Genomic DNA, 25,244 nt, shown 5'->3' with positions numbered 1-25,244 from the left:
TCTTCGCAGTATGCCTCTCCATCACCCCCAATCTCTTCTCTCTCTCTCTTTCTTCTCTCTCTCTCTCTTTCTCTCGGGCATGCAGCATTTATATGAAAAAGAACAAAGTCTCAAAAAGAAGCAGAAAGCCTGGCCAGTCTTTCATATCCTTCATTTAGAGGAACCTGGGTGACTCAGTGGTTGAGCTTCTGCCTTTGGTTCAGGGTCCTGGGATCAAGTCCCGCATCAGGCTCTTCACAGGGAGCTTGCTTCTCCCTCTGCCTATGTCTCTGCCTCTCTATCTCTCTGTGTATCTCTCATGAATGGATAAATAAAATCTTTAGAAAAAAGATCTTTTTTATCCATTCACAAGATATATATATATATATCTTATATATATTATCTATATATATTTTATATCTTATATATATATATTATCTTATATATATTATCTATATATATTTTATATATATATATATATATATATATAAAAGAGAGAGAGGCAGAGACACAGGCAAGGGAGAAGCAGGCTCCATGCAGGGAGCCCGATGTGGGACTCGATCCCAGGACTCCAGGATCATGCCCTGGGCTAAAGGCAGGCGCCAAACCACTGAGCCACCCAGGGATCCCAAAATCTTTAAAAAATAATAAATATAAAAAATAAAAAAACCTTCATGTACTCATCTTTTACTTGACTCTGTTCCTCCAAGGAGCCTCGATACCTCAGGCAGTGTGGATCTCCTCCTTGGAGAGGCCCAGCCTCTCTTCCTGCTTTTTCAAAGTTCTCTTCACTAATGTGGCTGAGAAGGGTGAGGAAGACAGGCCTGGGAATTGATACCCTCCTTTCCCAAATCCCTCCCCAGCTAAGAAGGATCTTAACAAGTCTGAGCCATTTCATTTTCCCATCTGGGCCAAATGATCATGCTAGCTGATTTCCTCTGGCTTTTCTCACAGAGAAGTCTACACTGGCCTTTCTGTGCATTGGTCTGGAAGAAGGGGTGATAAGGCTGGGCCCTGGAGTGGTTGTGGACAGATAAGCACTCGTGTACTGTTCTCATTCATTCAGGGTAACTGCTTGAGATCATACTCCATGGAGTTGTACTCAACTTGGTAAGATGTACAGTGTTGTTTGGCAACAGAAGCCATTGTTAACATGAAAGATTCAAGTTCTTTGCCTTCTTCTGTGTACAGGGACCTGGTTGGTTGGGTGTCTCATCAAAGGGAGTGTTCAAAGTCTCAGGGCTTTCTTACCAGACATCACTAAAATATTAGACTCATGGTTTTCACGTTTATGAGCATCTGGTTCAGGATGGTTTCCTTCTATATGGTTAATAAATGATCATTAATTGATCAAGTAATTAATACCAAGTAAGAAGATGAGCTAAAATCTATAGCACATAAAGTAAATATAACTGGAAATTAGAGCAAGAGCTTTCACAGACAAGCTGATATTGATGTGGAAACAAAGTAATCCCTCAGGTGTCAGAACAAGATGGTGCCAAGCTGCAAAGAAGCTCAGGGATAGGGATCCCTGGGTGGCGCAGCGGTTTGGCGCCTGCCTTTGGCCCAGGGCGCGATCCTGGAGACCCGGGATCGAATCCCACATCGGGCTCCCGGTGCATGGAGCCTGCTTCTCCCTCTGCCTATGTCTCTGCCTCCCTCTCTCTCTCTCTCTGTGACTATCATAAATAAATAAAGATTAAAAAAAAAAAAAGTAAAACATTTAGAAGCTCAGGGATACTCTTTTTCTTCTAGAAACCAAAAAACAAGAGTAGGTCAGTATACAAGGTGATGAACTATCAATTATAAACCAACATACAACTGAAAATTGAATTTATGGCTACCTTAGGTTTTAAAAAATATCCAAAAGGTACAAGAGACTCAAGTGAATTATACACAAACCACAAGTAAACTGAAGACAATAGAAAGACAAAACATGGGGCACCTGGGTGGCTCAATAGGTTAGGCATCTGGCCTCAGTCCCGACTCAGGTCATGATCTCAGGGTCCTGGGATCAAGCTCCCTCCAATGGGGCTCTGAGCTCAGTTCCAAGTCTTCTGGGGGCTCTCTCTCTCTCTCTCTCTCTCTCTCCCTCTGCCTCTCTCCTTGTGTGTGTTCTTTTTCCTCAAATAAATAAATAAAATCTTTTAAAAAGAAAGAAAAAACTAAACATATCCAAGACAGGATAAGGAAAAATTTAACAGTTGAAGACCAACCAGAAGGAGGAAGAGAAGATATCTAACTGTGTCAAAATATGAAACACTCCAGAGAGCACAGCACAAATCCCACAACCTGGTATTTTCAGGCTCAGTCGGCACAAAGCAAGCAAACACATTTATTTTAATTTCTGGACACAAAATTACTCTTCTTCCTTATCTTTTGCTTACATAGTGCTGAAGTATTTGTTAAAGGTTGAGTATTTTCTAAGGGCTAACCTACTGTCAATTATGAAAACTTTTGTGGAGAAAAATTATAACTGAACAAATATTTTAATTCAGTTATTAAAAGAAACAGCTTTCTAGGCTGATAAACAAGCGCTCACATAGTTGTGCCTCAGAGAATTCTTTTTGAAATATGAATTTGTGGTTGGTTAGGAGAGAACCCTATGACAGTCTCTGTTGTCCCCTTTCTGTGATGGAAAGACCACGCAGACCTGCAGAGTTGACATTTGCTTTGCATTTCCATCACTGAATCACCCGCTAAACACCAACTAGGCCACATAATAACTATTTTAGCCTAGGTCACTAACTTAACCTCTCAATATAGTTCAAATCTATAAAAGCAAACAAAAACAAATCAAAACCAAAAACAAAAACAAACTGCCTATTACAAAGTATATAATCCTAGATAAATTTCGACTTGCCTGGTTTAGTTTGGTAGACACCTATGCTTTGGTAATGTTCTCACCTCAACTTGTTTGGGTTAGAAGCTAAAAAAAAAAAAGATATTCAAGCTTTTTGCCTGAGGTGTTCTTTGGCAATTGTTAGATCTAGGGTGATCCTCAATTCCTTTAAGACTTGATATGGGTTCCCAAGCCACCATCTCTTCCTTTGAGATACCCACCATTGCAGTGCACATGCTTCCCTGGTCCTCTCTAGGGACATGCAATATATATATTCCTTGGCAGTGCCCTCTCTCCAAAAAGCTGACTGCTGTATTGAAGAAACAGTAAAAAAAATAAATAAATAAAAAGTCAACAAATGCAGTAGTAGAGTAATGGCTCTTAACTCCTGCCTGCGTATCTGCATCTCTTGGGGCACTTTCAAAACCATGCAGTGAGCAAGCCCAACCTCAGATCTGTGAATTCAGAATCTGTAGTCATGAGATCTCCCTCAATGCTGCCAATATGCAGCCACATGGAGAATGGCCGCAAAGGCATGTATGTAATATGTGCAGAAGGCAGATAATCAGGTCAACAAAAATTTTGTGTACCTGCTGGATGCCATTCAAAATACAGAAACGAATTTTGGGAAAATGTCTGAACTATTAAGAATCCTTTGTAAATTCCATTATTTAATATCTCAAGTATTTTCTTTTGTTAATATTTGTTTGAACAAGCATCAAAGTGATCAATGCAATTCAGTAGTTAAATTTCTGTAGTTGATTTTTGTCCTTTGCAATCTGGCACTTATTGAAAATCTGATTCATTAAGAGGTCTTCTACACAGAACCATGATTTGATGTCTACAATGCCAGCTCCTCACTGGACTGCAGGAATCAGTAAATCCAACATCATTTACTGAAAAGAAGCTAAAGTCAATGTTACACAATAGTACTTAAACAGAATTCCTCATAGACCTGGTAGGTGTTGCAAATGTCTAAAACTTTTCTCTATTTGTATGGGTATATGACATACTTTCCCCAAGCAAGGATTTATTTCATGCCAATTTTATAAGGCCGTGTAATCTAACATATTTAATGAAAACAATTACATCTGCATAGAAGGCATTCAAAAAACAACAGAGTGAAGTATCCTAGCAATAAAAAGCCTGCACCGATATCTAAAATCAATCTGAAATTTAAAAAATATATATGTATTAGCATCCTAGATTTTAAGACTTGTTATACTGGCAGAAAATTTTCAAATCTAATTTAACACGGATGCATGGCCACATTGTAAATATCCCAGAGAAAGGTGAATGTGATCATACTCATGGCCTCAGGAACGCTCAGTGAAATTCATATTTGTGGAAATAGTCCTGTTTCTCTGCATATGGAAACCCTGTGTATCCACATAAAGTGACTAAACATACAAGCCACAAAGCAATACTGATCTCATGGTCTGGGTAAGAAATGTTTTTTTATGCACCTTGGTATATGTCTCCATGAGATGGAATTGAGACCTTTTATTTGATTTCTATTGTGTAAAAAGCTAAAGTCACTGAAGGTTTGAACCTACAAAAGGCTTTACATCAAGGCAATGCAAACAACTTATGTATTTGCATATTAGACCTACTTATTTCTAAAAATGCACTTAGGTTCTTTCAACTCTTATTTCATCTTTCTACAAGGCTTTCATGTCCCCTCTTTCTGTAGACTGCTCAAGAGCCTGACTAGTCTCTCCAAATGACTAAATTAGATATTTTTCTTAAAAGGCCACCTCTTTCAGACACATGGATATATGAATATATAAATGTTTTAGCATTATACATATGATTTCAGCTATGTATATGTAAAATGTTTAGATTTATATAATTCTTAAATATGTGTATAGCATACAGTTTTTAAATAAGCCATTAACAGCCTAATTCTCCTCACTAAATATAGTCAGAAAAATGCTTGTGCTCCCAGGAACTTATCCAAAACATAATTCAGACCTGGGAATTATTGGGTTTTCTTCCCAAAGATATGAATTTTTATGAGAGTTCTCAGCAAAGAAAAATTAGAAATAGAGACTCAGCCAACCCTACCATATTGTGGCTCCTGTAATGTACAGGATCTAACTTAAACCAACAAAGATTTTACTCTGATAATGGAAGTGCCTGTGGAACCTTGATCCACGGGTTCATTAATGCTCCCTGGTGGACATCAGCTTCAATTAGGTATTTAACTGAAACGGGTTAGAGAGAAATTGTGCAGGTACAGAAGACCATAGCAAGTCAGAAAAAGCTTAAGAAAAAAGAAAACTTACATTAAAACACCTTTATGGAAACTTATTTTAACCTCAGGCAATGAACAACATATTTACCTTTTATAAAAATATGTGAATAACCAACCCACTTGGTAGAGATTAGGTGAGTTCCTGGTAAAATCTATTCCTTTTGGTACCACTTACAGATCAAAGGTGATCCAAAATGGGCTCTATTTTATATGTATCATTATGTAAAGTAAATGTTTAAAGTGTATCTCTCAAACCAACAGGCAGTAACCCAATATCCACTGTTCTTGTAAGAACAGAGATATTTTGATGCTTACAGCAGCTTTTACCCATGTTTTAAGAGACTACACTGTGTCCAATAAATGTGTGCTGTATGTAATGCATTCCCTGACACATACTACATCCTATGAGGGTTAACAATGCAGCCTGTCAAGCAGCATAAAATAATTTTACATGATCTTATCCAGAGAGAAATACAAATGTATCAGATTGCTTTTTAGAAAAATGAAAGAATAAAATCAAATAAACATGACGGTATGTTATCAATATTTCAAATGCCTAAGAAGAACCTTCTTGGAAAATGCATCTCAAGCTCACAGGATGAGGGTTCAAGATTTGCTGGACCTCTTAACTCCCTTCAGATAAGTAACTAGTCTGTTTGAAAAAGTAAAACTGCAGAAAGAAGGGTCCACTCAGCCTCGCGCTTGCTAGTGAACTGCTGAAATTTCCCCATCTCAGCAGACTTCTTTCTATAAAGGTCAGTAATCAGACTGCTGGCTGTGAATGCAGACTGAGGAAGTGTCGACACTGAGGAACAAGCTAGAATTTGCAGACACATACTCACACCCAGATCACTTTACCAAATATAGCTTACCATCATCGCAGCCTCTACTTTTTCTACTCCTTTGCTTTTTGTTTGGCCTTTCAAGACAAAAAGCAACCAGCTATGTTCCTGGATTTTCTGGCACTCTTTTGGACTGAATACCTGTAAAGAAGCGAATAAGCATTTTATTCTTGTCTGAAAGGTTTTCATGAGCACTCCGCTACCCTCCCCCAAAACCCGCACATGCCCGCACACACACACACACACACACACACACACACAGATTTGCTTTTCTTCGCCTCCATGTAAGTAGCTATAGTCAATATGCAGCGCTGTTCCATCTCCTGTTTTCCTGTTCAGGCTCCGTGCTCTGGTGCGCCACCGCTCCTAGCCACTTTCCTGTCTCTTCCATTCTCTCCGACAGCTGGGCAGACATCCAAGATCTTTGCCATTTTAGTGGCTCAAGGAGTCTACCAGATAGTGTTCAGACGAGAGGGATGACCTCACAAGGAATTTATTTTTCCTTTTGGGTCTAAGTTTTGTGAGTTGGACACAGGACTGATGTATTTTCTAACTCAAGCCAATGGAAATGGAGTGACTGAACTGGAGTTGAAGTCTCTGACAGCTTTCTGTAGCTCCAGAGAACCTGTTAGGGGGAAAAAAAGGTTTAAAGTGGAATCGGTCTTCGTCTGAAAATGCGACATGAATTCTACTCTGCATACCTGCACTGAACATGCTAGCACAACAAGTAAAACCTTAAAGACACCAAAGTCAATAAATTCAAAGTTATGGCTTTCACAGCAACCATAACTCATGTGTCAGCAGCATTTTCCATCCCTGCAATAGGCGTTAAGTTTACCAGTCCAATGCAAATGCACAGTGTAGCCAAGTTAGCTACTGAGTTCCCTGACTTTTCTTGACATTGAACCAGTCAGACCCATCATTATATTCCGTTTAAACGGCACTTGTCAAGTTCCTGGCCGAAAAAGCTCCTCCGTTCGTATTACCTTGACTGAAAAGAAGTCCGAACTTACAAGGCTAACCTCTCCCTGGGTAAACCAGGGACCCAAAGGTGCTACATCCCCGTGGGAAGCTCAGAATTCCCCAACTCACATACCCACACGGCTTCAAACCCCCGAGTGTGGTTTGAGTTTTATTTCTCAGTAAACATGTGGAAAAGCTGAAGTACAAGCGGCATGTCAGGATATTTGAGGTAGTTAAGTTGACTTGTTTATAGATCTTTGAAGTTTTATGGACTTTCCAGGTATCATCTCAAGCACTGAATTGAGTTTCACCAGAAACATCAAATATCAGTATTAGGAAAGTTCACAGTTTGTAGCCTGATACTTTAACTGCTTAGTAAATATTATAGTCTTTTTTTATCAGTAGCAAGCTGGTAACTGATAATATTTTCAATGAGCTCTGAAGTTTCTTTATAAAAGTGCCCAGTCTCAAACCTACATATTGCACTCTACCTGGCTGCAGTGAAGAGATAACACTATCTCCAGTGAATATAGCTTTTGTCTCCCCCTCCCACCCCATGAAGTAGCTGCAGAGTTATAAACTGACTTTGGAATGCCTCCCTCCTAAGCTCTGGCTATATCCCAGGCCCATTCTACAGGTGGGTTGGCTAAGACAGCAAGAGTAATGATCCCAAGGTACTAATGTATGTGAGTGATCCTGGCAGGCTTGCAGCAGGCACATATGGCACCTTTGAATGGAGCCGAAAAGGCACCCCTCCAACAAACCGAGAAGAAAAAAGTGTCCCCCGTTGGACATTCCAATTTAAGATATTCCTCCCTGATGATGCTGCCTCTTGCCATGGTGCAAGCCTGCGTCAGTGCAGCCAGTAAGCCTGGAGCTGATCCCAAAAGTCAGGCACTTTTGCGCAGGGCATTGCCTGAACAGCCCAATACAGTGACACCACCTGCTCTGGCCAAGCTGCATAGGTGTTACAACATAGCTCAAAGTTTGGAATCAGTCATGTCCAGGTATAAACTTGTTCTACAGTACCTGGAGAATATCGCCTTATCTCTTTAAGCCTTGATCCCCTCAATATGTAAAACTGATGTCATGGTAACACCTCACAATTATACATTAATATATGAAAAGTCCTTAGCACACGTTGGTGTCCAATCGTCTGCAATCCTGGAGCAATTCTGGTTTAGGGTCAGGGAGCTGAGGTTCCACCTTCCACTGTAGCCCTAACAAATGTGTGACCTTAAAAATGGGTCTTATTAGAGAGGGGTACCTGGATGGCTCAGTCAGTTAAGCATCTGCCTTCAGCACAGGTCAGGATCTCTTGGGGTCCTGGGATCAAGCCTTACATCGGCTCCCTGCTTCTCCCTTTCCCTTTGCCCCTCCCCACTACTCATGCTCTCACTCTCTCTCAAATAAATAAATAAATAAATAAATAAATAAATAAATAAATAAAATCTTTAAAAATTTTGTCTTATTATACTTTAATTATCTACCTCATGGGAATATTGAAATAATTATAAGTGAGAATACTTGCAAAATAATTTTTTAGACCACTGTGTTATCTTCAAAAGTAATTACACATATCTGAAGTTTTAAGGCAAGAAAAACAATAGGTAGGATTGGAAAATGGGTTTACTAAATGATAATTATAACTTTTCAAGAAGGAATAGTCTAGTTCACTCAGACCAGGGTAGTGGTTTCTTAAAACAAAAATAACACTGCTCAGGCAATTCATTGCAATTAGCTGATGGGTTTTCATGTCTGGTCCACTACACTGGAGAGAAAGTTCTCACTAAAGTAGCTGATAAGTATTACTGATACCCCGGGTGTGTTTTGTGCTTTGTAAGGGTTTTCGTAGGATTCCTTCAGGCTGCTGTAAAGCATTCCCAATGAAAACAACAAGATCTCAAAGGATCTTTTTTTTTTTTTTAAGATTTTATTTATTTATTCATGAGAGACATACACACACACACACAGAGGGGCAGAGACACAGGTAGAGGGAGAAGCAGGCTCCATGCAGGGAGCCTGACGTGGGACTCCATCCCGGGTCTCCAGGATCAGGCCCTGGGCTGATGGCAGCGCTAAATCGCTGAGCCATCCAGGCTGCCCCAAAGGATCTTATATACAGTGAAGAATGTTCTAGAAACATGGCCATGATCCTTGGTTGGGATATACATTTTACAATGGGCATCTTTATTTGAGAGTTGAAATGGTTAAGGGTCTCTAAAATTTCTGACTCACAATAAAGGAGACTAAAAGAGTCCTCAAATCTCCCTTTCAGTTATGATTTCATAGAAACTTCAAAAAAGAGATTCCTTTTGTCCGTTCCCCCTACCCTGATTCATTCCACAGACTTGAGATGGTGCAACTTGTTTTAGACCTTTCCAATCAATAACAATTATACAAAATGCCTTCTTCTGTTTTCTCCTCCACCCTGAGATAGAAGAAGACAGATTAAAAATGGGATGAGAGAGGCTGGCCGCAGAGCCAAGTCAGGGTCACTGAAGCAACCTGAATGTCTGGTGTAATGTCAGCACGTTTACAGAACAATATACACACCTAGCTCATATCTCGGGTGGCCCAGACGAGTGATAAAGTCCCAGTGCCACCTTCTCTGCCCTTCCCAGCCCTGGGGGGGTTCAAAGGTCAGAAATCTGTAGCTGCCTTACTGATAAAGTCTGCCAGGTTATTCATTTAAAATGTCACTGAAAATAAATGGGATTCTTTTCTATATGTCACCATCAGCATTAGGTTTATACCATTAAAATATTTCAGCATTTTACTGACTGGCTTTGGAGCATGTTTTACGTCTGGAACTTAATTTTTTTTTCTTTCAATGAACTTTTGAGTATTCACATGTGTCTGGCAGAGCATAAGTATTAGGGAAGGGAAGAATAATAAGGATAATTACTGTTAAATAGCAACACTCTGAGGCTACAGGTACAAAGGGAAAGAGTTTTCAGTAAAAGCAGTTCTGTTCTCAGATGCTCACAGTATTGTTACAGAACTTAAAAAGTATAAAAACAATGTAGTATGTTAAGTACTATAATAAAGGTAGAAGCCAGGTTCTGTGTGAGTCCCAAAGTAGAAAGCAATCAACTCCCTAGGGGTTCAGGCAGGATTTTACATCAGAAGTGGCATGTGACTGTATTCATTTGTACAGACAGAAAAAGAATTATTGCAATATTATGATTTATTACAGAAGTACATATATTTGGTCTTTTAGATGATTAAAATGTATTTCTCATATGTATTCGGTCTTCATCCATGGTTCCTCAAGAACAGCTCCCCAAACACTTGGAGTTTCCTAAGTGCTGACAGTGACAAAAGTGTCTCTTGTTCTGAGGTGACTTTTGTCCCCCACCTAAGAATGGAGGTGGGTTGCCAGGAAAATGAACCATATGATTAGTGAGTGAGAACTTTCAGGCCCATCCCCCAACCTCCAGGAAGGGGCTGAATACATCACCAATGGTCAATGATTTAATCCATGAAGACTCTGTAATGAAGCTTCCATTAAAACCCAAGAGGTCAGGCTTTGGAAAACTTCCAGGTTGGTGATCATGTGGGTGTTCCAGGAGGCTGGTGTGCCCATAGAAGGCATGGAAGCTCCACACCTTTTCCCTACACCTTGCCCTATGCAGCTCTTCCATTTGGCTGTTTCTGAGTTATATATTTTTATAAAAACAGGTGGTCTAGTAAGTAAAATGTTTCTCCAAGTCCTGTCAGCTGCTTTTGCAAATTAACCAAATTTAAGGAGAAGGTCATGGGAGCTTCTGATTTACGGACAATGGGTCACAAGTGCAGGCAACAACTAGGTTTTGCGACTGGTGTCTAGAAGTCCAAGGAAGGGGATCGTGGGAACCTCCAACGTATAGCCGATTGGTCAGAAGCACAGATTGTCAACCTTAAAAAAAGGAGGTAAACTGAGGCAAAATCAAATTACCAAAAACTGACTTTATTTGAGAATAGCAATGGAATTGCAATTTTAGAAATACATGCTGCCACATGCTGCAGGCAAATCCTTTCAGCATTTAGGGTGGGCTGTATTTATGGGCAAAGAGAGCAAAGAGGGGGAAATCCAGCCTGATCCCAAGCAGTAAGCTCATCAGCTGAAGGAGAGGGAGAAATTCTTGGCAGATGCTCATTGGTCAGAAGATAAGCCTTGGTCTATAATTCAGGCATTTATGGAAAATCGGTCTCTCACTTCTTAAGTTCTATTCTTCTGAGGGTACATGCCTGACATTCTCCATTTCATATCTTCTGGTTCCCTTTTAGATTGAAATCTTTTCATAAGGTAATACCTGGGCTTGCAACTGGCATCTGAAGGAGGCATGGGGCAGTTTTATGTATGGAACCCTGTCCTCAGCCTGGGGGATCTCATACTGTCTCTAGACAGATAGCTTCAGAATTGAGTTGAACGGTAGGACACCTAGCTGGTGTCACAAAGAATTGCTTGTTGTGGGGGAAGACCTCCACATGTTTGGTGACCAGGGCATCAGAAGTGAAATGTCCTATGTGAACTCACTAGTGAGAAACACAGTAGGAAAGAGCAGGGTTTCTCCCTACTTAGAACAGAAAATGCCCAGGTATAATTGTTCCAGTTTTGGTCATTAGAACCTCTTACTGTTGGCTCTCCCGTGCCCCTTTGACATACCTCCAACACTGTGGGGTTTTTTTATTTTTCTGTTTCTGATCACTTACTTTCTCACACAATAAGATATATCAGGCTCTTTGTGATTTCATGCCCCAGTTCCAGAATCAGCCATTTCTCTAAGGAGCCCCGTTTTCTTTTAAGTAAAAGATGATAGTAGAAACCAAGATTTGGGTAGTAGTATGCTTGTTGCTATTGGGGTGGCATTTCTTTTAGGCCATCTCATCTGACGGAGCAAATACATAGATGTATTTATGATAATACGCGCAGCTTCTTTGCCCCAGTCTTATGGGTTCCATTCATTTTCAGAGTCACTTAGATCAGCACCATTTCCCATTTGCTTCCCTGAGATTATTTCCTACATCTGTAATATAGTCAGATTCTCTTGTCAATTTCAGTCTTTCCTTGAATCCCCTGACCTCCTAAATGACTTTTAGGTCTGCAGACATTCAGGTTCACTCTTTGTGTTGTAAAGTTCTACAGATTTTTGTAAATGCCTAATGTCATATGTCCACCATAGCAGTATCATAAAGAACAGTTTCACTGTCCTAAAAATATCCTGCACTTCACTTATTCCTCCCTCCGCAGTCTCCTAAGCAGTCCCTGACCTCCTTAACTTTCTACAATCTTGCCTCTTCTCAGAATGTTATAGAACTGGAATCATACAATCTTGTATGCCTACCAATTCAACCAACAAAATAAATAAATTAGTATCAGATCATAACCCAAAGAATAGAATAAATATCCCTCAGTCCATACGCATATAAGTAAATTAATGAATAAATTAATAAATGAAGAAGAGACAGATCTCCTTTGTAGAAGAATTCCAAATCAATCATGCATCTACTCCACCCTAAAAGGGGGAGGAGTATAACTTCCTGCCCTTACAGCAGGGTATGCTGTGCATAATGACTTCTTTCCAATGAGTATAGTACAGACGGGAAATAAAAGAGTAACTTTTATTTTATATATATATATATATATATATATATATATATATATATATATATATATCAGTGGAGAAAACTGACAGACACTACTTCAATCAGATGATCGAGGTCAACATTAACTTTCATAAATCATGTTGACAGTATGTACTCTTGATATGATGTGATGGCAATGGCTCTTTATCCCTGTGATCTTCCTCCTAAAAACACAGAGCCCTAGTCTAAACATGAGAAAAATATCAAACAAGTTCCAGTAGATGGATATCCTATAATATGCCTAACATTACTTCTCAAAACTGTCAAGGTCCTCAAAAACAAAGAAAGTCTGAGGAATGTGACACCCAAGCAGAGCTTAAGGAGACATCATAACTAAATGCTTTGTAGTTTTCTGGATGAGATCCTGAAACAGAAAGAGGGTATCAGTTAAAATCTAAATAAACTACGGACTTCAGTTAATAACATACATCATTATTATATTATTATACAAATATTGCTTCTTTAATCATAATAATTGTACCATACTAGTGTAAGATGTTAGTAATGGGATAAACTGCATATATATGGTGAGTATATGGGAACTCCGTCAATCTAAAACTGTTTAATTTTCTGTCAATCTAAAACTGTTATAAGAATAAAGCCTAAGATAAAAAGCAATATTATTAAGAGTCAAATTTTTAATAATCTTATATTTGTAGAAAAATATTTATATAGAAAAATATGTAATGTGTAGGAGTAAATCAAACAATGTGCAAGACTTGCTCACTGAAAACTATACAACAGTGATAAGAGAAATTAAAGCCCTAAATAAAGAAAAAAATACCATTTTCAAAGTTCATAAGTCCCAATTATTAAAACTCAATCTCCCATAAATTAACCCATAGGGGAAAGGCTTTTCAATCAAAATTTCAGCAGAATTTTGTAGAAATTGGCAAGCTGATTCAAAAACTTACGTGAAAATGTAAATAACTTATAGTAGTCAAATTGACTTTGAAAAAGAATACTGTTGGAACACTTATAGTACATGATAAGAAGATTTATTTTATATCTACTTATTATCAAGGCAACTTGGTCTTGCCACATGGGTGGGCAGATATGTAAATGACAATATACACACAGTCCAGAAGTAGACTCCCATATTTATGACCAATTAATTCTCAAAAAAGTTCTCAAAGGAAGGAAACATATTCAATAAGGAAGGAAAAATATTTTCAACAAATTCTGTTAGAAAGTGGACAGCCATATGTAAAAAACAAACAAACAAACAAAAAAAACAACTTACCACTTACCTCATAACATATACAAATGAATCCTAGACCATGTGGAAGGCTAAAACAGCAAACCTTCTAGAACATATCAGAGAAAAATCGTAGTATCTTTGGGTTTAAGATTTCCTAAATAGGACAAAAAAAATCACAACAATAAAATAAAAATCCATAAACTGGACTTCCTCCAAATTGTACACTTTTATTCTTCCAAAGACATTGTGAAGAATATGAAGAACAAAATCACAGACTGGGTGATATGTTTGCAAACATATATCTGACAAATGACTTGTATAAAGAATAATTCTAAAACTCTTATACTTAATAAGAAGACAACTCAACAAAAAAATGACAAAAAATATTTGGCCACCTATCCAAAAAGATATATGAATAGCAAAAAAAAAAAAAAAAAAAACATATGAAGAGATGCTCAATATTATCTGGGACCAAGGGAATGCTAATTTAAACCAAGAGATGCCATTGTACAGCAATTAGAACTGATGAAATTAAAGATTATCCATACCAAGAGTCAGTGAAGATGTACAGCAACTGGAACTCACATACACTGTTGGTGAGAAAGTGAAATGGTCCAACCCACTCAGACTTTGAAAGTCAATTCAGTAGTTTCTTAATTAGTGAAGTGTGCGCCTACCATATGACTCAGCAATTCAACTCCTTGGTATTTATCCAAGAGAAAGGAAAGCATATGTCCACACAAAGACTTGTATATAGATATTTATAGCAACTCTATAATAATCAAAATGATCAGTTGTTTGGAATACTACCCAACAATAAAAAAGAATTAACTATTGACACTTTCAACAATACAAGTAATCTTTACAATAATTATGCTGTGGGATCCCTGGGTGTTTCAATGGTTGAGCGTCTGCCTTTGGCTCAAGGCATGATCCTGGAGTCCCAGGATCAAGTCCCACATGGGCTCCCTGCATGGAGCCTGCTTCTCCCTCTGCCTGTGACTCTGCCTCTCTCTCTCTGTCTCTCATGAATAAATAAATAAAATCTTTAAGAAAATAATCATAATTATGCTGAGTCAAAGAAACCAAACAGCAATAACAAAAGAATATTTGTGGGTACCTGAGTGGCTCGGTCGATTGAGTGACCGACTCCTGATTTTGGCTCAGATCATGATCTCAGGGTTGTGAGATCAAGCTCCTAGTGAGTGGTGCACTCAGTGGAGAGCCTGCTTGAGAATTCTCTCTCTCCCACTCCCTCTTCCCCTCGCCCAACTCTCTCTGTTTCTCTAAAATAAATATTTTTTTAAAAAGAATACACATTATATGATTCCATTTATGCAAAATTCTAGAACATATAAACTAACCTGTAGTGCCAGAAGCAGTCCAAGGGTTGTTTAGGAATGGGGTGGGCAGAGTGGAGTAGGAAAGAGTAAGGGATTGCAAAAAGGCATCCAGAAACTTTTGAGGATAATATGTTCATTACCTTGATTGTGGTGATCGTTACAAGGTCAAAAGTCATCCAATTTCACATTTTAATATTTGCATTTTATAGTATATCAATTATATCTCAATAAAGTTAAAAACTGAGTGATCAATCCATCCAACATATTCATTTGACTGTAGTTTCATCTGCCTGCCTCCACTTCACTTCAGCAGCTGCATCAGTGGCTATACCCTAAAGTTGGCCATTACCCAGAACTCATCCTGTTCTGAAATTTCATACTTAATACCTTGCTTTACTCACACAACCTGTCATTCCAATTCATTCACTTCCTTATTCTCAAGATTTCTAATCTTCAACCAGTTCAAAGCCTATATTCCTTGACCCAGACATTTTGCAATGTTTCTTCACCACACTTAAAACCTCCCCCCTCCCCACAACCTCATGTGGAGACACAGATACTCTATGAAAATGCCCATCATAGACCCCTGTGTATCTGGTGACACTACTATCATCTTTGAGATTTAATTTATTTTTCTTTGAAAATTAGAATCCACGGTCTATTGCTTCCATTGCTTGTATTACTTCCGTATTTCTTGAGTCTTATTTTACTCTAGAATCTCTTAGCCTTAGTCTTTCCTTCAAGCTCATTTGTAAATCCCTAATATTTGATCTGTCAAACTCTCCCATTCTACTCTCCTATCTATAAGGCATGCTGAATGCTGAGGAACAAAACTTACACAATTGGGAATATTGTCACATCTGATCCTCCCCTAAACCTACACCTGTTCTTCCACATTTCAGTTACATCAACTCCGTTTATAATTATGCAAGCCAAAAACTCTCAAGATTTATCTTTGTGTATCTCTCCTTTACTGCACTCTACCTACAGTACATCAGGAAATTCTGTTGGATTTTCTCTTAAATTTATCCATAGTCCAACCACTTCTCGCTATTTCTAATACCACTAATTCGTTCCCAGCTACTATCTCCAATCACCTTCATGACAGCCACGGTCTCCTTTCTGGTCTCCCTGCTTCTTCATTCACCCTGCTTCTATCTATTCACAACACATCAACAGAGTTATTTTTTAATGCCTGAGAATGTTCATATGTCACTTCTCTGCTCAAAACCTACAATGCTCCAATTTTATTCAGAGTAAAAACCAAAGCTCCTGCATGATCTGCCTTCCCCGTAGCATCTTCTTTGACCTCTCCTCCTACTCCTCCCCAGCTCCACCTTGCTAAGAAATACTTGCCATACTATCCTCCTTGTTTCTCGAGTATGTCAACTGCAGTCATGCCTTGGGCATTGAAATGTTCTCTCCACTATCTACATGGCTAACCCCTTCTCCAGTCCAAGTCTTTGTTCAAATGTTATCATCTCAAGTGGGTTCTTCCCCTACCTGTATTCACAACATACCTCTCCAGCCCCTTGCCCTGTTATATGCTTTCCTTTTTTTCTACTCATCATCTACTATAAGCTATAGCTTTTCTGTTTTATTTCTTGCCAGTCTCTCATCATTAATATGAACGTAAGCATCTTGACTACTTTGTTTATCAATGTATCTTATATGACTCAAACAAATCTGGGCACATAGAAATTATTTGGTTAATATTTGCTGAGTGAATAAATGAAATATTAGTATTCTCTATATATACTAGTATGTAAAACGATGGTCTGCGGAGTTAAAATGTTGAGTTCAAGCTCTTCTCTATCAAGATAATTGTCAAAGCATTTAAAAAAAAATCTGTGTCTCAGTTTCTCCATCTCTAAAATAAAGATAATTATTGTATCTGCCATAGAGGTGATAATAAAAAACTGAATATATTTACAACAATTAAAGTTATAACTAGAATACAGTAAACATCCAACAAAATTAGGCATTTCCCAATTCCATCCCTCCCAAAAGCTATTTACAGCGCTATACCTAACTTCAAGCCTACCTCCTCTGTATTCTCAATGGATGAACTCACCCCTGATTAACAGAAACAAATATAGTGTATCAAGCAAGGACTCTTTCCTTCCACTGTTAAAATGAATTTATATGTGCACTGGTCTTTCCTCGTTTTCTCTCGTTCTAAGTGGAGAAATTAATCCTTCTTTCCAGAACCTGTGCCATCCATCTCTCATGCTCTGCAACCCATCCTTTCCCATTGCTTCAAGGGTAGTGCTCTAGTACTCATCCATTCTCTGTCTTCTATCTTTCTGTTTCTATTGGCTTTCTTCTCAACACACACACACACACACACACACACACACACACACACACGTACACAGTGTTCTACATTTGCTCCAAAAATAAATAAAACCCTGCTTTCTTCAAACTCAAATCTCTTTCTAAACTCCATTATCTCCTCTTTTCCTTTTTTCATGATAAAGCTTCTTAACTCAGTAGAATATATTGAAGATCTACCCTTTCTCACTTCCTTCCTTTCAACTCACCATTCTTTTCAACTGAATTGTATTAAGACATTCCTTTCACAACTCCCATGAAATTGCTCTCCCCAAGTTCATTAACGACCTCCACATTTCCCAATCCAGAGTTTAGTTTCCTCTTCCCTAACTTGATGTGTTTGTGTCTGTGACCATATGAATCACTCCCTCATCCACCCTATCGATGCTAATGTTTCCTGATTCTCTCTTCTGAGCTCCATGACTTGACCATCTAACTACATCACTGATTTGCCATCTTCCTTCCTAAATGTCCTTTTTTCTGCTTGGTCTTTGCCTTTGGCTCTTTTCACTTGACATCTGATTCTTCACCTGAACACACTGAACAACTTATCATCCCTTGGAATTTGGCTCCTTACGTCTGGAAGAAAATCCCAGACTTCCATTAGCATCAATTCTTAAATTAATCTAATCAAAAAAATCATTAGGTCTCAAACTGGATCCAATATCAAAATGTTTTCCTCTTTCAAGCTTCCATCATCTTATTGAATGATGCTACCATCCATCCACTTGCCCACAGCAGAACTTTGGCAGGCATCCCAGATCTTTTTTTTCTAATTTAGGCTTCACATTGAACTACCAAGTCCTACAGATTCTACCTCCTTAATATTGACTCATCTCCATGCCATTCTCTCTATCCCCAAAGCCATTACCTTAATCCAGGCCCTCATCACTTCTTGCCTGGATTACCACAACTGCCTTCTAACTAGTCTCCTTGCCTCAAGCCTGGCACGGTTCCAATCCCTACTTCACACAGTTGCCAATGTGTTCCCTCTGAAATACAAATCCAATCATGTCATTTTCCTGTTGAAATTCTTTCAATTCCTCCATAGCTTTCAGGATAAAGTTGAGATTCTTTAGCTTAACACACAAGACACTTCATCATATGATGCCTGCACACATTCTACCTTCATCTCTCTTCATTAATCCCCACAAATTCCTTGCTCTTGGTACACACTGCTTAAGATTCAACAAATGTCACATGCTATTTCACTCTCGATGCTTTCACAAATGGGGGAATGGAAAACCACTCCCCTCTCCCACCCTGCTTGTCAGCTTTGAGGGATGATCTCAACCCCTCTACCACTATGAAGTCATCCCTGATCCACTAAGGAATTGTTAGCTGTCCCTATACTTTTTTTTAACATCTCTTTCCTAACCACTAATATTTACTGATCGCAGCTACATACCATGCATTGTTTATGTACCTTTCAAACATTATCACATTTAATTCTTGCAATGGCACTTCAAGATGGTAACATTATTATCCCCTTTTTACAATGAATAAATTGAGATTGAGATCCTGAGAAGTTCTATAATTCACCTAAGTTCATACAGTTTTAAAAGTGGAAAAAAAAAAACATTTAAAAAGTGACAAAACCCAGCCTTTCCCTCTCCAAAGCCCATACTCCTAAAAATGATCCTAAAGCTGCTTTATCATTGAGTATGTTATTGGTTGGCTTGGCTATTGATTTCTAGCACAGGATCTGGCATGTGGCAGCTTGTTAATAAGCACATCAGTGAATATGTTTGATTTGGGAAATATTGGTTCAGGGGTACATACAAGGCTTCCATGTTAGCATATTTTTCATCAAGCCTTGGAGCTCTAGCAGAAAATCTAAGCTAAAGGTGGGGAACTGAGACCCTTTGGCAGCAGCTGAGGCTATAGAAGCAAGGACATCACCATGGAGCACAGGACTGATGGGGGAGCAGCAAGAGCCAGGAAGTGAGGGAACGAGGTCAGCGAAGAATGACATCAAGGGAATTCTACTGAAGTCAAGCTGAAACAGAGACAGATGTGAGGATGGAGTGGGAAAGTCCAAAGACATAACCCTAAAAATGTCTCTATGGTCAAGAGTGTGAAATCATTACAGGAAGGCTGAAGGGGGAACAGGCTTGTTTCCACTCTGCCCTTGGCTCTTGACCACTGACCCTGGTTATCTCATGGAGACTGAATGGCCTCAGTCCCCATCAGACTAATCCAGTTTCCTCCCCACAGAGAACCCCTCACCACTCCTCCGTGAGAGGGTGCCTTCGAAACCCTCTGTGGTAGATGGAGGACAGAATTGTAGCCTTAGCTTCTTAATTGTCACAGAGCCCCCTGAGGTGGAGAGATAAATCATAAAATTGTTTACACATAAATATGGAGAAAATAAAATGTAAAACATTCAGGTAATAGAACTACATGAAAAATCAGGATTCCAGTTTTCTGTCCACATATATTTTTTAAGCCTTATTTCTTGAAAGGGGAAGGGCCCATTTGGCTTAACATAATAAAAATCCACATAAATACTTTTGCTTCAGGTAGGATGACCACGGAAGACCACATTCTGAAAAATCTGTGGATTTCTTCAGTCCTCTCAATAGTCTTCTCTGTATCGTTCTCACCCTTTCCGACATGTGAGTTGTTTATGCCCAAATGTCCAGGCCTCACGTGTGCTCTCTGGCAGGAAGCTGTACTTTTGTGGAAAATTCGCCCCCTTCTTGCACGTCCTTTCTTTGACACACTAAATGTTGTTCCCTCTGAAGTGCTTGGGAGTGGTATTTCTGAGGGTGTGAGTCACCCTCCAGGGGAACATCTTACAAGGTTTGGAAGTCCAACTTGCCCAAGAGGAGAGTGACTTTCTTCTTATATGTTAACAGTTTTCTCACACGCTGTTCTTATTTTAATTAGGTAATGGAAGGCCAATAGCAAAAGAATCTTTCCAGCCTTTAAAAAAAACCTTAAAAAGTGCATGAGTTTTCGAAAAGAAGAATAGGAGATTAGAAAGCCTTTTCCAGGACCATGTGGCTCTCTGCCAGTGCTCCATCAGTTGTCCTTGAGGGCTGCATAAGGCTCTGTGTGGACAGATCCTACCCAGCAACGGACTCAGCCAGCCGCAGGATTACAAGATTTCTTGCTAAATTTAGTGCCAGGTTTCCCCGCACTGCTTCAATTTGTCCTGAATCACCTCCTTCTGTCTTTGCCAGACCCAGCAATGCAGCAGAGCCACGGACACCCAAGGCTTTCAGAGAGGCAGGCATTGCGGAGGATGCAGGCTTGTTCCAAATTTGAATTCATGTGACTTTTGCTTTTTTTGCAGAGGGAGAGAGAGAGAGAGAGAGGTCCAGCAGTGTGGCCTATTTTCTTTCTCAGCTCTGGCTACCGCATATTGGTTTGATGTGAGTGTTTTGTTTCTTTTTTCCTTTTCAAATCTAAGACTCATCAAATGTGACAGCCTGACAGTCCCGGAGACAAGGATTCTGTATTCACGTGCGGCTGCAGGCTTCTGCAGGAATGCACACACGGACACGCAGCAGTTTGGAAAGAGCCACCCTAGGGATTAGAGCGACCACGCGCAGTGCCCCCGGCAAGCTGAGGTCACACCAGGGAAGGGCCTGCCAGCCAAGACTGATTCAGGGTTATTTCTTATTCTTTCAAGGACAATTATTTTAACCATCTTCTCACTGGTCAGTTTTTATCTATTCTTCTTGTCTGACTTTACTGCACTGTTCTTCCAACCATAAGATCCAAATTGTTTTAGCAAAGCTCCTGCTTAGACTGTGATGGTCCATCTGAGCTTCTATGCAACATCTACCTTGGTCACATTATGGTCGATTCCCGGCCAACCAACTCCTTCCCACCAGGACTTCATTGGGAAGCTCCCCTCCAATATTCCAGTTGCTACTTTATGATAAAAAACAACCACAGGACTTCGTTGTTCTATTATGTGACCTAGACTCACACACCTGTTGGTTCCAGTGACCTGAGCATTTTGCTAATGGGAATAAGGTCACACATCCAATCACTGTGTCCCCAGAAAATGCAACGAGGTCCACAGGCCCAGAAGAGCTTTGGTGTAAGATTCTTACTCATTGTAGTATTCCTCTAAATTTCTCAGGAAATACTTGTTGACTTGAACAAAACCAGCTGAGAGCAAGGATGACTCATCATAGACACATCTTCAGTTCTGGAAAAAATAACTCAAACCCCACTCCCTATTGAAAATGGATCAAGTCACCATTTAGGCATCAGACACAGTGGCTCAGATGCTTTTCTCTTCTTTCCATTGTCACTACTAAAGCAACAATTTAGGGCTGATATTCCTAGGACCATGGCAATTGCTGCAAAAGGGCTCATAACCCTTATTACCATCTCTTCTCTGGATAAAACAACTCTAAGGGCCTCTGTAGGCAGTTAACTCTAACAGTGTCATACATGAATCTGTTAAATTGCCTACCAAAGAAGGGCTTATGTTTCTATCAGGATAGTTCATAGCATAAGATTGGGTTATTTTCTGGTAGCAAAAGCAAATGGGATGGATGGGCAGGAGGAGACAAATGGCTTCATGTAATCCCATCAGTTTGAATGAATAGCATCTCTTTTCAATCTGATCTCAAAACCACCAAACAAGTTCAGGGAAACAGCTCATAATGAACTATAGATGGTAACCATGAATCCAGGCTCCACCATGAAAACCGACCAGTGCGCTTCCCTGCCAACTGATGTGAAAAGCTGTCAACAGACTAAATGCCTGTGAGACAGAAAACTAACTTTCCTTAGGCAAAAGCAGCAGGGATGGTGAGAACAGGTTTGTAGAAAACAAAAATGGTAAATAGTACTGTATTACAATAAAGTACTCTCAATTTCTCTCCTGGATGTCACAGCTCAGCATTGTCCTGTGTGTTCGGCTCTGAGGTCTTTAGAGCTTGTGGTGAGGTGGGAGAGGAGAAGGCGTTTTAATTGTAAATTCTTGGGTGCCTGGGTGGCTCAGTGGTTTGGCTTAGGTAGTGATTCCAGGGTCCTGGGATGGAGTCCCGAATCAGGCTCCCTGCAGGGAGCCTGCTTCTCCCTCTGCCTCTCTCAGTGTGTCTCATGAATAAGTAAATACAAACTTTAAAAAAAAATCATAAATTCTCACATCACTGACAAGCAAACCAGGTATAAATATAGGCAAAGCCACGTCTGGCCTTTCCTCTTTATCATCTTTCCTCACTTTTAGCACTTCTTCCCCTTTTAGGCTCACTCTGCCCCCAAATCAGGCAAATATGACCATGGTTTTTTGTTCCCTTTAGGTGGACCATTGGAGTGATATGTGGGGAGAGCTTCTCCAAGAACTCTTAAAAGTATTGCCACAAGAAAGAAGTTTTGCAACACTGTGAAGATATACAGCTCTTAAAAATATTCAAAAGCTTTCCAATTCCTAAATTGTCACAGCTCCCTCATAGATACACACAGTGATGATTTCTGGAAACTTTAAAAGTAAATCTGATATCAATATGCCCGAGCACTTTTAAATCCACAAGGATAACAATCATTTAGTGAATATTTTTGGAAAATGTGCTCAGAACTGTGCCAAGATACTGATGATAAAGCCATGAAACAGGGACATGTCCCCGCCCCAAGTCCTGTAGGAAAGGCAGACAGTAAACAAATAGTTCTTAAATAGAGGGAGAACCATTGCAAAAGGGGAGTGCATAGTGCTATGCAGGCTTTTAACAGGGGAGATGAACCTGGTGGGCAAAGGCTTCCCTGGAAGAAGGAGACATTTACATGGAGATATACAGAATTAACTGAGGAAGGGTGAAGGGAGGGGATTCTAGGCTGAAAGACAAGCATGTGTGATGACTCTGAGCTAAAAAGAAAAGTCTAGAAGCAGCAGAAAGGCAGCCCATCGGAGAATGAGGAGGAGAGTTTGACTGGAGAAGGGTAGAGACTGTTAGAGGTTGCTTCTCCGGTGTCCTTGTAGGCCATGTTCAAGTCTGGACATCAGAACATCTTTAAGTGTGCTATTGTGACTGTGGTAAACAGCTGACTCTATGTCAATGGAATTTTCATATCCAAGAATCAAAGAATCTTTAGAGTTGGAAGGTACCTTTAAAGCTACCTAATCCACGTGTCCGTGAATTAATTAGGGCAGAAATTCTTTCCGTGAACACACTCTGCGGTGTTTTAGAACTCATCCCTTGTTTGTATAACTCAAACTGTTCAAAATTTCTTTTCAGCCCCAACCTGCTTCCTTGAAACGTCCACCATATTTATGCCCTCTGGAGTTTCACAGAACCAGTCTAATCCTTTCCCATCTGACAGCTTCTCAAATGTTTAAAGACAACTATCTTGTCCTCATTATGTCTTCTCTTCCCCAGGCTAAAAATGCCTAATTCTTCCAACTGCTCTTCATATTATGTGATCCTAGACCAGCTCATCATGCTACTGATACTTCTCAGGACAGGCCTCAGTCTGTCAAGAGAAAATAAATCTGAATGCAGAAACAGAGTTATTAACCTATTTTGCTTATATCTAGTTTCTTTGCCCTAGAACACTAAATCTGGCGTGCTGGCTCTCAGGAACCACAAATTCTCTTTGTCGTTATACAAGGAATCTTGTATTTGGCAGTGCCCTACCAAATAAGCATTTGATAAGTATTATTAGTTAACTGAATGGTTTTTATATATTTATTCCTGAGCAAATGATATGGTTTATCAGAGTTTATAAAATCTGGAAAAATGTGTGCAATGACACACAAATTTCAAGAAAACGAGTGTGAATATACCTACTGATTTCTGAGACCAGCAGAAGTCAGCCGAGTCTTCCACAATAGGGTAAACCACAACATTAAGCAGAATATATTCTTGCAGAAATAATCAGTGTGGTCCATTCACCTCCATCACAAAATTTTATTCTTACTATTAAATCTTGCCAGCTTCATGTTCCAGGAACCACGAAGTGCTGAGATTTTTCCGGCCATCTGTGTAACCCCGTGATCACAGTGCTCTGTTAAGAGGTGGGAATTGGGAGAGGCTTTTGAGATTGTTTTGTTTTGTCTTATCGTTATATTACACACTAACCTTAAAATTTGACTTAAAATTGCTGCCAGGCAACATATTTATCATGATAAAGAGATAATGCGCGATTAATTTTTCACAGTCTTAAGGAAAAGACATGTACTGTAAGTATGATAACTGTGACATACCACATTGATGCGCACCCATGCAAGGTGACACAGGCCGAAAAGTGAGTCCAAAATCCTTTCATGTCCCTGTGATGAACAATACTGACCACAAGCAAAAATGGCAAAGTTACTTGGTCCAGGAAAATAAGACAGGAACCAACAAAAATGGCTCATCCATCATGACGACTAGCTTGCTCGTGATTTGCTTCAAGCCTCTCACCTCACTTGTGCATCCTTCCCAAGGCTCGTAGATCAACAGTTCCCAATTCCTCACCTGTGTGATCCCCTGCAAAATTGCCCATCCAGACCCACACCCGCCTCTTCTGAAACACTCTCAGAGCTGCAGGTCAGTGACTATTCTGACTCCAGGGCAGAGGAGATAAGGTCATGAAAGTTCCCCAACACCTATTCCTCCTTAGCTCTAGATCCTGGCTCTGGGCTTACTTTGCCTTTGTGAAACCACTTCATAAATCCTATTGTTCCACAATTCGTAACAATTGCCAGATTCTCTGATGAAATAGAAAACATTGTTCTTTTTTAAAGCACAATTTCAGCATCTTTCTCTTGGTCACATTCAACTTATATTAGAATTTAGGGTTGATCTCTAAAAGTAATGAATACATACATGTAACACAAATGCTTTGGGAAAGGGGTCAGTGGACCCGTAGATGGGAGAAACAGGCTACACTCCAAAATGTGAGA

The 25,244-nt window shown here is 39.6% G+C and overlaps 1 long non-coding RNA gene across 1 annotated transcript in view; it reads right to left on the bottom strand.

Moving 5' to 3' along the window:
• Positions 1-24,152: 24,152 nt before the first annotated feature.
• LOC140594057 (uncharacterized) overlaps positions 24,153-25,244 on the bottom strand; it is a 29,552-nt gene continuing 28,460 nt past the window's right edge. The window contains exon 3 of the long non-coding RNA XR_011994583.1: positions 24,153-24,364. This is a non-coding gene — a long non-coding RNA (uncharacterized lncRNA). The remainder of the gene's footprint in view (positions 24,365-25,244) is intronic.

The sequence above is a fragment of the Vulpes vulpes genome, chromosome 9 (genome assembly GCF_048418805.1).
Source record: "Vulpes vulpes isolate BD-2025 chromosome 9, VulVul3, whole genome shotgun sequence".
NCBI classification, from domain to species: Eukaryota; Metazoa; Chordata; class Mammalia; order Carnivora; family Canidae; genus Vulpes; species Vulpes vulpes.
The sequence above is the reverse complement of the archived record's forward strand: the minus strand, read 5'-3'. Positions and strand labels throughout refer to the sequence as shown.